Source organism: Notamacropus eugenii, chromosome 1 (genome assembly GCF_028372415.1).
Source record: "Notamacropus eugenii isolate mMacEug1 chromosome 1, mMacEug1.pri_v2, whole genome shotgun sequence".
Classification (NCBI taxonomy): Eukaryota; Metazoa; Chordata; class Mammalia; order Diprotodontia; family Macropodidae; genus Notamacropus; species Notamacropus eugenii.
In genome coordinates, this window is record NC_092872.1 from 431,893,307 (window position 1) to 431,907,186 (window position 13,880).

General features: G+C 41.2%; 1 long non-coding RNA gene across 1 annotated transcript; it reads left to right on the forward strand.

The window, feature by feature from the left end:
• Positions 1–263: 263 nt before the first annotated feature.
• Positions 264–3,728, forward strand: LOC140519011 (uncharacterized). Its single transcript, XR_011972070.1, has 2 exons — positions 264–2,240; positions 3,317–3,728. It is a non-coding gene; the product is annotated as an uncharacterized lncRNA (long non-coding RNA).
• The last annotated feature ends 10,152 nt before the right edge of the window (positions 3,729–13,880 follow it).

Genomic DNA, 13,880 nt, shown 5'->3' on the forward strand with positions numbered 1-13,880 from the left:
AGGTCAGCACCTTTTCCACAACTTGTAGTATTAGAGACTTGCTTAGAACATTATTCAATTAAGTAAGTTACCCAAGATCACACATCCAATATGTGTCAGAGGTGAGCCTTGAACTTAGGTCTTCTTGGCTCTGAGTTAAGTTCTCAATCTGTTATGCCATGCTCTCTCTCTCTCTCTCTCTCTCTCTCTCTCTCTCTCTCTCTCTCTCTCTATCTTTCTATCTCTTTCTCTTTCTCCCCCTTGTGTGTGTATATATACACACATACACATACATATTTAGACATACATATACATTTTCTGTAGAGTATATGACAGTTCTAAATTCAACAGAGTATAAGTTACTGAGAAGCAGGGATTGATTTATTTTTATTAGTATCCTCAATGCACAGTGATCATATCCCCTTATGTGCAAGGATTGTTTTATTCTTTGTATCTAGAACCCCAATGCCTGGCACATAATAATATCTTAATAAATTACATGTTGATTGAGTAAATGATTCCTTCATGGAGGAACAGAAGACCACTAAGAGAATGATCTTGGACCTAACGGAACTAAAATGACATGCTTAGCAAATCAAAAGATCTGGTCCTCGTGAGTTGCCTAGACAGTGCAGTTCCTGATACATAGCTTAATAAATACTTGTTAAATGAATAAATGCTCCAACTGATTTCTTGCTGAATCACTTCATCTAGGTCTCTCCATACGGCATGCTCCATGTTTATCATTTTTATGGTACTACAATATTTCATTATGTTGAGATGCTGTAATTTTTAAAAATCATTTTCCAACTACTGGAATTCAAGTTTAATCCCGGTTGTGTGTGTGTGTGTGTATGTGTGTGTGTGTGTGTGTGTGTGTGTGTGTGTGTTGCTATTACCAAAGAACAGCTCTGAATTTTTGGTACACATAGGGCCTTTCTTCCTGTTTTACTATGCTTTTTGGATAGTCTAGCAATGAAATCATTGAATTTAAAAATACAATCAATTTCATGACTCCTACTTCATAATACCATATTGCTCTTCAGAGTGCTTTTAGCAGTCTGCAGTCCAACCAACAACATAATGGGGTGTATATTTCAAAAGTGGTCTTGAGAGGTTCTAAGGGCCTTAGAGAACCATGGAATGAGGTTCTCATAGTGAAATGGCAAGGTGTAGAATGGATATTTCTGTGACTCCTGCTCTGTCCACATATAAAGTCAACCCTGATCACAAGATTAAATGATTTTTAATAGACTGACTTGGTATCTACCACTTTTTCTTGGTGTTCATTTCTTATCCTATTCTTCCTAGTTGTCTTCTGTTGGTCTTATGCACCCTTGAGGAGGATATAGAGAAGGCTGGTCTCTACCTTTCAGAAGTTCACAATCTGAAGAGGCAAGAAGTATTTAATTTCAACAATTGTGCATTAAGCACCTACTCCGTGCATAGCAGTACTTGGGTACCGGGGATTCAACAAAAAAATGAGAACAATCCTGCTGGTAAGGAGTTTAAATCTTACATGGAGATAGAGACTGGACCTACATTATCATAGGCATAGGGAAATACCAAGAAATGAAAGAAAAGAAAAATGCCAGTGCCAATGCCAATGCAGATCAGCACCTTTTCTTAGAAAGTTACCTGGAGACACTGACAGATTAAGTGACTTGTCCAGGGTCACATAGTCAGGATATGTCAAGGCAGGATTTGAACCAGGTCCTCCTGGTTGTAAGGCCAGATCTCTGTTCCCTACAACATACTGCCTGTCTTACATGCAACATGCAAACAGATAAGTATATAAATAAGAATTGTAGGTGACATTAACAACCAGGAAGATCAGAAAAGGCTTCCATAGGAAGTGATATCTGAGCTGAGTCTTAAAGGAAAGCTGAGTTTTTAAAAAACAGAGAAGAGCAAAAAAAAGTGTGTTCTGGTCTACAAACTCAACTTTGCTCTAAAATGGATAGGCAGAGAGAGTGGGATAGAAGATATCTCTCTCCTTTCCATAGTATCTAGTACAGAGACTGGAGGAACTCAATCAGGAGGAACTTAATCAACGCTTCAGATCAAGAACTGTTCCAATTGGCCAAGCATCTAGCCCTGCCCACTCAGCTAAGACAGCAAGGGCCAGTGCTCTGGGCCAGTGCCAAGGGGGCTCTATTCCACACTAGCCCTGCTGTCCAAGCAACACCCCCACATCCCCACCATGAAGCTCTTTCTACAGCTCTTCATCATAATGGCATTCCTAATCCAGAGAAGCCCAGGTAATCCCAAACTCATTAGGGGAGAGGGGATGAGGAATTCCTTCACACTCCAGAGGATAGAAAAATATCCTATTCAGACTATTCCAACACAAAGGGATGGGCCTAGAGTATAAAAAATGCAGCCACTACCTCCCTCAGGTCTACTCTGTGTTTGGTCCTCATAGAATCTTGTTTTTGATAGGGATATAGAGGGTTGGAGGAGGCCAGAGTTGTTTTTGGTGGAGTTACCCCCAAAGTGTCAAGCTGATGGCCTAGCCAACACAAACAAATCTTAATGAGTCACAGAAACCTAGAATGGAGGTAGCAGGAATGCAAAATGGTGAGGAAGAATTCTTACCATAGAAGAAGCATTGGGACTATTGTGTGGGGAAAGACAGAAGATAATAAGGACTCAGAGGTTTTGAGCCTGAGTGACTGGGTAGATGATGGTGCCAGGAACAGCAAAATAGAGAAGTCTGGTTTTTAGAGAAGATGAAGAATCTTGAGGAGGCAGTGGAGTAACTTGATTGAAATATCCTATGAGTAATGGTTTGAAAAGACCTGGACAGGCAATAGAGATTTAGGAGGAATTTCCATAAATGTGAGAGGTAGAGAGGGGATAGCAGATTTCCAAAGAAGAGAACTAAAATGTTCACATTTAGAAGACAGGAAAAAGAATAATTAAAAAAGATAGAGGGTGTGGTCAAAGAAGTGGGAAGTGAACCAGCATATTTTAACACAGAAGTTAAGGGAACTCATTACTATTAATAAATATCCTTTCCTAAAGGCCTAATTAGATTTGGGGCAGATCTCTAAGGTGGGGGGGGGGGGGGAGAGGGGGTATCTCCATGACCTTGAAAAGGGGCCAAAGCTTGGGGCAAGTTTATTTTCCTTATATCTATTCTGTCTTACCCTCTCTTCAATCTTCACCCCCCTGACTACCTTCAGCTCCCCTAAATATTTCTAGTTCGTCAACTCTTGTACCTGCGACTTCAGAATCCAAAATCAAGCCTCTCTTCCTCCCTTCTTCCCTACAGCAGGGCACATTACTTATCACCAGAGAGTAATGTTGGTCAAATGATCATTCTTCTCTGTAGGTGGCTTTTGGTACAAAAGATGCTGGGATTCTCAAGGTCACTGCAGGGTCAGATGCCAGAAGAAAGAAGTGACAAAAATGCTGTGTAGAGATTATAGTCGATGCTGCGTCCATCCAATTTATGACTTAAATGACGAAGCTTATGATACCAGTAAACCTACCCCAACTGTGTTTACTCGTTCATTCTTGCCATCACTTCCACAATTTCGAACAACTACTGTTACAACCAGAAGAACTGTGCCTGATTTTACAATCATCCGGGTGTGGTAGAACAGGCTGGACCCAACCTCTTTAATCACTTTAACCTCTACAACTTGTCCTTACTGGATTGAATGAGGAATAGAGGACTTCCATTGTTGAACCATGATTTACTCCCCATATTTTGAATCAATTAAAGAAAGCACTTGGACTTATCTCCTGGGTGTTCCATTTTTCATATATTTCTTGGGCCCCTTGTAAGTTAGTAAGTACGCTAACACCAAAAGTCTTGCAATCATACTCAGAAGGAGTGAGTCTGGGTCATGATAGAATGATAGGTATAAAGCTGGAAGTATCCTTGCTAGATAATTAGAAATGCCACAAATGGTCCTTCATTTCTTGGGCACTGCACCTTTTTCCTTTCACTTCTGACCTCTTCTGTTTGGTCTCCTAGCTGGTAATGGTTAACCTCTGGGTTCTAGCTTTGAACTGAGTCTGAAATTCCACACCTTCCAGGTAGTTGACCCAAGACGAGGGTAAGATGACTATGGTAATCTCAGTAAGATGACCATAGTACCCACTGTCTCCCTTAAATTTCCCAATGCTATTTTATTTTCCTTGCCCTGCTCCCAAGCCTCTCCTGATACCAGGAAGGGCTCTGATACCAGGCATTAGCCCATAAGTATGACTGTGACTCCCTGGGATCCTTCTCCTGGGAGAATTTGTATTCTTGGCCTCCTCTCTCACTGGGGATTGAAAGACTTTCTATCCAATGAAATGAGACAGTGGAAAAAGTTCTGTCTTTGGAACTGAAAGACTTGGGCTCAAATTCTCTTTCAATCACTTAAGAGAAGTGTTTATTCATAGGCAAGCCACTTAATTTTTCAAGGAGTCATTGCAATGAAATAATTAGACTAGATAATCCCAAAGATCCTTTGCAACTCTAAAATTTTGTGATTTGCAGACCTCATTGGGTTGTTTAGAGGGAGATGGAGAGGGTGTGGAGGGGAGGAACAGAGAACAAGTCTTCCTTTGCCCATGGAATTGTACCATAATCACTGTAACTAATAAGACTATAAAATTGCCCCATTCCCTTTCCTCCTCCTTCTTATTCATGGCTTTCTTGAGATAAAAGATGCCTATTTTAAATATTTTTTGGAAATTCTTGGTTTTGTGCACTCAAGACAAATAGCAAATTTGCTTCATCTCTGTCAGACCTCAAGCTCAGGGGTTCTTAATTTTTGTGTGTGTCATGGACTGCTTTGACAATTTGGAGAAGCCTATGGACCCCTTCTCAGAATAATGGTTTTAAATATGTAAAATAAAATGCACAGGATTGCAATTATATTAAAACGCTGTCATCAAAAATAATTTTTAAAGTTAAAAGCAAAACCAAATCGTTGACCCCAGGTTAAGAACCCTTGATCCAGAGGCACACCTCCACAAAATCCATGCCTTGCCCAGGGCACCTCATGACTAGCCATCATTAGGACTGACCAAGTCACCATACTGTAGCGACAAGGTGGGTTGGACCAGAGATTGAAAATGGTTCCAAGGCAATCACAACCAGTCTAATGAATGTCTGACTAACCACAGGCCATCAATACCAGTGCAATTCTAAGACCCCATTAATAAAAGGAAAGGACATTAAGGAAAGAGGGTGGCAATCCTGGCAAAGGTAACATGAAGACAGGTGGTCCCCCCATGTCATTGAGAGACTAATTTTTCAGATAGAGGAAAGCTGAGAGGTATTCAGTACCATGATAAATGCAAGCTATGCCAGGCCTGACTATAACTATGGAAGTCATTCCATGGACCGAATGTGGAGGAGGAATACATAAGCACCATGTATTCTGTGTCTCTGGTCATTGGTTACAGGGAGTTATAGAGCATCACAAAGAATCTACTGTACTTTTCTCTTTGTCCTCCTAAAGACTGGCCTTTGATCATTGCCCAGATCTACCTGGAATCATGCACCCTCTCAGGTAGCCTAAGAAAAGTCAAGTCTGTCTTTGGTACTCTCCCACTTCCTCATCCCAGGTTTTGACTGAGTATCTGATAGGGAGATGGGCCTGGCTTCCTCTATGGAGGTCACCTATTCAGTCCTCAAAAGAGACAGCATGGTGCAATGAATCCTTGAACTGACAATCAGGAGTTCTATTTCTGGCTGTACTACTTGGCACTTATGATATAGAGTTTATTACCTAATTTCTCTGGGCCTCAGTTCCCTTTCTTTAGAAAAGGGAGGTGTTAGAATTGCAAGGGATCTTAGGGATTATCTAGTCTAATCATCTTATTGTAATGATCCTCTAAAAAATTCAATGACTTACCTATAGACACACTGCTTTAAGTGACAGAGTAAGGATTTGAATCTAAGTCTTCCAAGGGTTGGACAGCTAGGTGGCACAGTTGATAGAACGGTGAGCTTGAAATGAGAAAGATTCATCTTTCTGAGTTCCAATTCAGCCTCAGACACTTTCTAGTAAACCACTCCACTGTCTTTGCCAAGAAAACCCCAAAATGGGATCATAGGGAGTCAAACATGATTGAAAATGACTGAACAACTTCCAAGGGTTGGACTATATGCTCTCTAGGCATAATACTACTTGTAACATTCTACTGTATTCTAAACTTACCAGGTCAGAATATTCTCCAAATGGCAAATACTCCTTTGATATTGGGAGTATCATACAACTCTAAAGTGGATGAAAGTTTGCTGCTTAGGAACCCTAAATGCAAAGGTTGTTTTCCTTGGAACTAGAGATTTTTCTATTCTGTGTCCAAATGGATTCTCATTTTCAAATGACTCAAAAGACCCAGGCACATCGACCTAGCTCTTATTGAGCACAGTCCTATGACCACTAGATAAATTGATTCAACTTTCTGCTTCCAATGGTCTGCTCCTAGGATCTATGCTATCTTGTGTCCTGAATCTGTTTTCCCTACCAGTGAGTAAAGATGGGCCCTCTGACCATGACAACTCTGGCAGATATCTAAGGAAAGCCTAGCCAAAGAAACAGCTCTCATCCCAGGCCACTGACCTCAACTAGTTAAAGATCTGATCTTACTTCTGTCTAGTCCCACTGTGGCGGAGACTAGCATCTACCATGGATTGTGTTGGGACCCATAGCAGTAAGACAGGAAGGTCCTTGTCACATAGGCTAGTTTTTCCCTAAAAAAGGTAAGAAAACCATTTTAAATTAAAAAATGATTAGCATTTTATGTCACCTACTATGTGCAAATTTTTACAAATGTCCAAATATTTGCAAATGTTATCTGATTTGATCCTCACAACAACCTTGCTATTATTCCCCCCATTTTGTGGATGAGGAAACTGAAACAAACAGAGCTTACATGATAGCTAGTAAGTATCTGAGGTCAGATTTGAACTTGAGTCTTCCTGATTCTAGGCCAGTGCTCTATCCATTCTTCTACATGTCCCTCAAGCAGGAGGCCAATCCAACTCCAAGGATTGCCCCTGAAACACTGGAACTCTCCAGTCTCTTTAAGAACTGACAGATGAGGGACATGTGATGCACTTTATTGAGGTGATGAAGGAACTCCTTAGTGCTCCCCATAAGCCTCTTGAGGGATGGTGTAGTGGAGAGTGTGCTGAACCTGGAGTCAAGAAGACCTGGGTTCAAATTCGACCTCTGAAATACTCCATCTGAGTGATCTTGAGCATATAGCTTTATTTTTCTTAACTTATAAAATGAGGGGGTTGGATTTGATGATCTCTAAGGTCCCTTCTGACTCTAAATCTATAAGCCACATCTTTTGACCATTGTAGAAGATTTCACTTGATTTAATAATCTATTGAAGGAGCAAGACTTCAGCTCTCTTCTTGTTGGGTTAGCAAAGTCAAATCTCCTGGGGATTTCCAGCAGGGGTAGGGGTGGGAAGTAAGAGATTTCCCTCGTTCCCCGCTCCAAATGGAGAACTAAAATTTGAGTATATGGTCATGGCCATCAATTTGTGCCTGCCTAAGTGAGCCTGAGTTCTTAGATGCCTTCAGCCTTTGTGTTTCTTCTGTGAACACAGATCTGTGATCAGCAACCAGAAATCTTGAGTAATAAATGTTACCAGTTGTGGCAGCAATCTCATAAATTCAATAGTTTGTGAGTTCCCGAGTTGGTGCCCATGGTTCAAAGAGAAGCGGTCCCTGCAGGCATCCCTCTTCTTACCAGATCTGAGGGTCTTTTCTCAACCTTCATCCTTCTCACTGTTGGATTTGACCACCTCCTCCTAGATACTCTTAGATGTCCTCTCTGGGTTTTTATCACACCACCACTGGTGGTCTTCTGTTCCTCCAAGAATGAATCATTCAATCAATATGTAATTCATTAAGTTCCTACTATGAGACAGGTACTAGGGATATAAACAGAAAGGATGAAATAATCCTTGTAGACAAGGAGACTATATTACAGGAAAAGCAATGAGTTCATGTAAACATATATCCAGCATAAATGAAGCATATAGCTGTTCAACCCAAGGTAGTTTGGGAGGGAGGGCAGCATGTGTATCTATGTGTGTGTGTGTGTGTGTGTGTGTGTGTGTGTGTGTGTGTGTGTATGTGTTGGGGGAAGGGGGAGGAGAGATCAAAAAAGGCTTCCTGTAGAAGATGGTACTTGAGATGTATGTTAAAGGAAAAGAGAGGGAGGTAAGGAGGTTTTGGGGGTAGCTTAATACTGGCTCCCCATCAATTCAGGTTCAATGTAGACAGAGAAACTCAAAGGTTATGGAACAATTAACAAAAGGGGTTAACCTAGCTTGAACATACAAAGATTCTCAATATAATAACTCTTAGCTTCAAGGGTTGGTACATGTCCCCTTACCTCCTTATGGAAATGCATCTGGCCAGAACAGTAAGGTATGGTGACTCCTATGTCCTTGGAACACCCATCAAATTTGAGAGACCCAGACTCCATGTGGGTGGGACTTTTATGTCTTTAAGAGAGCAAGAAACTGGTCTCCTCGGTATAGTATCGTCACCTTTTAGGAAAAACTAACCCCTGTGAGTATGGGGGGGGGGGCGGGAAGGGGAAGGCATGAATCTAATCCATGTTATGGGGAGCAGGGAGAAGACATATGGTAGGCACTTGATAAATGTTTATTGATTAATTATGCAGGAGACTTCTAGACAAAGTGGCTGCCTGAAGAGCAGGCCCACAGTCCAGTTTGCCCAAAGTCCAGTTTGACAGTAACAACTCACATTTATATGGCCCAGTAGGTTTCCCTGGACATATGTTCAGTGCTCCATCTATTACTCTATCCTACCAACGAGTAGGGGGCAGAGCCAAGATTCAAATTCAATTACTCTGTGTAACCAAAGATCTTTATCTCAACTCTCACTCATCCTTACAAGTCAAGTCCTCAGAGAGCAACTCTATCTCTCACTCAAGGTTCTGGGATAATCTCTGTGGCTTTTCTTCTAAGGCTATCTTCCTGAGCCCACATTCTGGTGTGCATTTTGCCTAATATCAATTGTCAGTAATTACTGCTTCAATATAATCTAACCAGTTAGTGCCAACTAACTTTTACAAAGGAATATTTTTTGCCAAGATATAACAAGAGCAGAAGTTTCACAATGTCCAGATAATGGACGCACTATATCCTGTCAGTCACTGGAGAGAGTGGGCTCAAACCTAGGCCACTTGCCACAAAATTAATTTCTGGATGCAGCAGAACCCCTGGATGATCTATTCTCCTGCTAAAGGTAATGATGTCCCAGCTATAGGATTTATCTATTACTGGGCTGGGTCAGTCACATCACTCCTCAGGGCTGCATTGGTATGTGGAGGTCAGCTTCCATCAAAATCTGGTAAGGATTCTTGTCTCTAGACTTTTAAAATCTCATGAATCCCTGTCTCAAAAGAAAGAAGTCACAAAAAGGGTGCTCCATCTCAGACACAACCTTACGTAGGAGTCCTTATACTCACAGATTGTCCATTAAGGGGAAAGGAATTACCACATCAGTCATCCAGAGGCCAGAGATTTGCCCTTACACCTCATGACTAACAGAAAAGAATTTCTCCACTGGGGCTTTTTGTAGATAATCTTCGTTCTATCTCAGCAGCCAACCTAAAGGCTTTTTCTTCACCATACAGTAAGTGGATAGCAAACAGTCACCAAATATCTGTTCATGCTCTGAAGGAAAGGTCTGGACTCCTCCACTCTTGTTCATGTGAATCCCCTGTACATGTTCCCCAGAACTTGCCCCTCATTGTCCAGTCTCCCATTAATTGTCATTCCAAATCCACTGTCTTTTCCATTAGGATTCTCTGAATCTCTGTTTACTCTTCTATAAAATGAAGAAGGAGGCATTTGGATTCTTGGATCTATTCCAGTTTAAGTGTCCTGTAAATATGCACATCCTCACTTTGGTGGAAATGCAACCACTTCCTATCAGGCACTCCCTCTGTTTTATTTACTCCCACCCCTCTTCTATGGGTTTTCCTCTAGAATTAGTTTTCATTTCATTTTTACAACCTCCTGAAAGAGAAAAACTGCTGCCTAGAAATCATTTCTCTGGGATATAGCACTTAATAGCCGTTCTTAACATGGGCCCAGTTTACTCTTCATGTGGGGCTGGAGTGGAACTCATTGTGCTTTGTGCTTAATGACCCTCTAGCTATTGATATCGATTCCAGGAAACTTTCCACAGGGTCAAGTTTGTCAAGTTTGCCTTTATTGAGTCACAGATGCCCATATCAAAATTGCAAAAGAGGCATGTGGTGTGAGAGACCCATTCTGAGCCTGAGTCCTTATCTCAGTTCCCTATGATGCAATGACTTTGGACTACAACTTCAGCGAGAATCTAAGGATGAGCTCAAGTGCTTAAGGTATGTAGTATAATAGAAAGAATGTTGATCTTAGAAGCCTAGGACCTGGGTTCAAATTCTGATGCCTCACATGCCAGTTGTGTGGCTTTCTTGAAGGGGCTGACCTAGATGACATCTAAAGTGTCTTCCAGGACTAGATCTCTGATCTGATGCTTTGAAGAGATAACTTCCCCAGGAATGATTATATTTTAAATTTTTTAAGGGACTTTGGGAAACCAAAAAGTCTTCCAAAGAAATGTCACAGAAAAAGGTTTGCTGTTACTTCTCTACTCAAAGTCCTTCATAGAATTCTTATTACCTACACCCTTCTCACACTAAACCTTGGGTTTTCTTATATAGAGAGGATATTTTTGTATTACATCTGTTGACCTTGATCACATGGTCTGGTGGACAGTTTTCTTGTATAGAGAGGAGAAGAGTGGGTAAAGTGTTGGAAGAAAGAGAAGACACAAGTTTGAATTTGGTCTCAGAAAACTCACTACTTGTATGATATTTAGCATAAATGAGTCAGTCATTCTCAGTCTCAATATTCTTACCTATAAAAAAAACTACCTCCCTCACAGAGTTGTTTTCAAACCCAAATGAGATAATACATGTAAAATGCTTTGCAAAGCTTAAAACACTATGTACATGTTAATTATTATAATTATGTGACAGGATGATATCTGCAATTGGGTTTGCACATTGGCCTCATGCTGAAGGTCATGCTCTGTGTTTGGCTGAGATGATGTCCTAACTCCTTGGTGGACTCCATGCCTAGGGAGTGTATCCAAGGGGGATTAGTCACTGAGAGTTATGGGGGATGATCTCTGATGAGGGAACCTCTCCCCTTCCCATCCCTACCTCAGTAGGATAAGGAGAAGAGGAAGAAAAACTGAGAAGAAATAGATTTGCCTCTCTTGTTCCTCTTAGAGACATAACCAGAGTCAGCTTTCCCTTGAACTTCCAGTAAAGGAAGGCAAGGATTCACCTCCTCCTTTAGCCTTCTTCCCTTCAGCCAGTGGCAATAGTGGCCTATACTTCAAGCATATGATTTTGAAGATCAGCACGTGCTTACCTAGGTGATCCAGAGTCCCTGGGTGTCTTCTTATGACTTTCTTTGATTGCAGGCCTTCCTCCAGAAACCCGTGATCTTGACAGGCAGCTGTTTCCAGCCTTGGCAGCTACTTCTTGAGTTCCAGAGTTCTTGGGTACCTAAGTCAATGCAAGCTTCAATGGGAAGGAATTCCTCCCTCACAATGTAGCACCCTTCTGGGCTACCTCACCTTGCCAATTCACACTGGTATATTAGTTCTCCAGGGAGACAACTATCTGTGGTTTAAGATACTGCCTTGGGTCCATATTCCTAAAATTATATCTCATGAGCCCACATCAGTGTGTTTACCTTCAGTCAGCCAGTGGACACAATTAACTCAAAGTAAAGATATAAATTTAAATGTTATATTAAGAACAGCACTAATATAGCGTCTAACCCTGGGGTATATCCAGCTTCAGTGAGTTATGAATAGACAGGAATGTATACAGGGAACTAAACAAATGTATTTTCCTCTATATGGGCAATGCAAAGACTTGCTTTCCTCCTTGTTATGCAGCCAGACAACAGATATTTTTGTACTACATCTGTTGACCTTGATCACATGGTCTGGTGGACAGTGCTCCGTAGGCCACTGCACACTGCTCTGCTTCAGTCTACACTGACCCTAGCTCCTGGCTCAAGTGAAATCCTCAGCTAGGGTACTATTTTCCCCCTTTAGAAAAGAAGCAAATTTCTTGGATCCAACGACCATCTGTAGTGTCCTCTGTTTTGTTCCCTTGTAGCCTGGGCTCTGATGATTTTCTATCTCCCAAGCAAGAAAGCTTCAGTCTTGGATGCCAGCCTCCTCAGAACAAAGATCAGGATCATCCCAGAAAGCAAATTCCCTCCAGCTATCTTTCCTTTTTACATTCTTACATGGGGCTGAACTCCTCTGATAAGAGACTTTTAAGACAGCTAAGAGGTGAAGCAGGTATAGTGCTGGCCCTAGAGTCATGAAGACCTGAGTTCAAATCCAGCTGTAGACAATTACTAGCTCTGTGATCCTACATGTCAATCTGTTTGTCTTAGTTTCCTCTTCTGTAAAATGGGTATAATAATAGTATTTACCTCCCAGAGTTGTTGTGAGGATCAAATGAGGGAAAAATTAAAAGAGCTTAGTGCTTGGCACGTAGTAAGTAGTAGACAAATGTTAGCTATTCTTATTATTGCTTTAGCTTATGGTGACTATCTAATATGCTTCCTAAATTCATATTTCTGCTTACCAGTATATAAAGCAAGCAATGGTCACTTTCCTAATGATCATGAAGCAGTTCTGTTGTTGGAGATTACCCTAGTTTTTTCCCCAAATTTCTCCTTTCCACTCATGTAGATGAAGAGGTGCAAGATATAGAGGGCAGTCTATGCCCAAAAGGCAAAGACACTGTCTCTGAAAAAGGCTTAAGAACTCCTAGAGCACCAGTCCTAGAGTCAGGAGGACCTGAGTTCAAATCCAGGTCTCAGACACTTGATATGTATTAGCTGTGTGATCTTGGGCAAGTCACTTAATCCCAATTGCCTTGCCTTCCTCTGCTCCAAAAAAACCCCCCAAAAACAAAACAAAAAAAACTCCTGGTCTTTCCATATGCAAATACTAACACTCAAAAGTCTGAAAGGGGCTTTGCCCATAGCCTTCCTTAGAGAATGGGAATAATAAAATTTGTATGACTTTTGGAAAGCTTTCCACACTCCCCGTTCTCAGCCAATCAACCTTGTCAGTCATATTCTCTGACCTGCTCCAACCTTGCTATGGTCTTGTGCCAGTCACAGGGATAAATCATCCATACTTTGCCACCCTACTGCCTTCACATCCTCAAATCAAAAGAAACCCTCTGTCCATCATTCCTGGTATATAGGCCTGGGCCCTGGTTACTTCTGGTGACACCTTTTCCTGACTGGTACACTTTCCATAAAATTTTGAGCCTATATCTGAGTACTTTGGAGGAAATGCTTGTTTAGTTTTCAAGAGCTTAGAACTTTGGTAAATTGCAAGGAGCCTTTTCTGGTAGCATGGTAAAACAGATAGAGTGCTGAACTTCAAGTCAGGAAAGCTTGAGTTCAAATTCTACCTCAGAGACTTATGAGCTGAATGATTCTGGATAAGTCACTTTTATTTTTCCTGGTTTTCATTCCTCATCTATAAAACATCAGAGTTAGACTAGATGACCCCTAAGGTAACTTCTAGCTTTAAATATATGATCCTACATCTATAAGACTCTTCTCATATTCTAAGTAAGTCTCTTAACCTCTGTGTGCCTCAGTTTCTTAATCTGGAAAATGAGGCTGTATTCAATGGCCTTTATATTCTCTTCTGGCTCTAAATCTATGATTTTATCATCCTTGGATGGTGCCTTGACTCCTTCCAAGGGACCATGGATGGTACCATAAATGTTAGGGCTACATCAGATTATTGAGTATTTTTGAGGAAGAGCTACCCACTTAGTACACTTTAA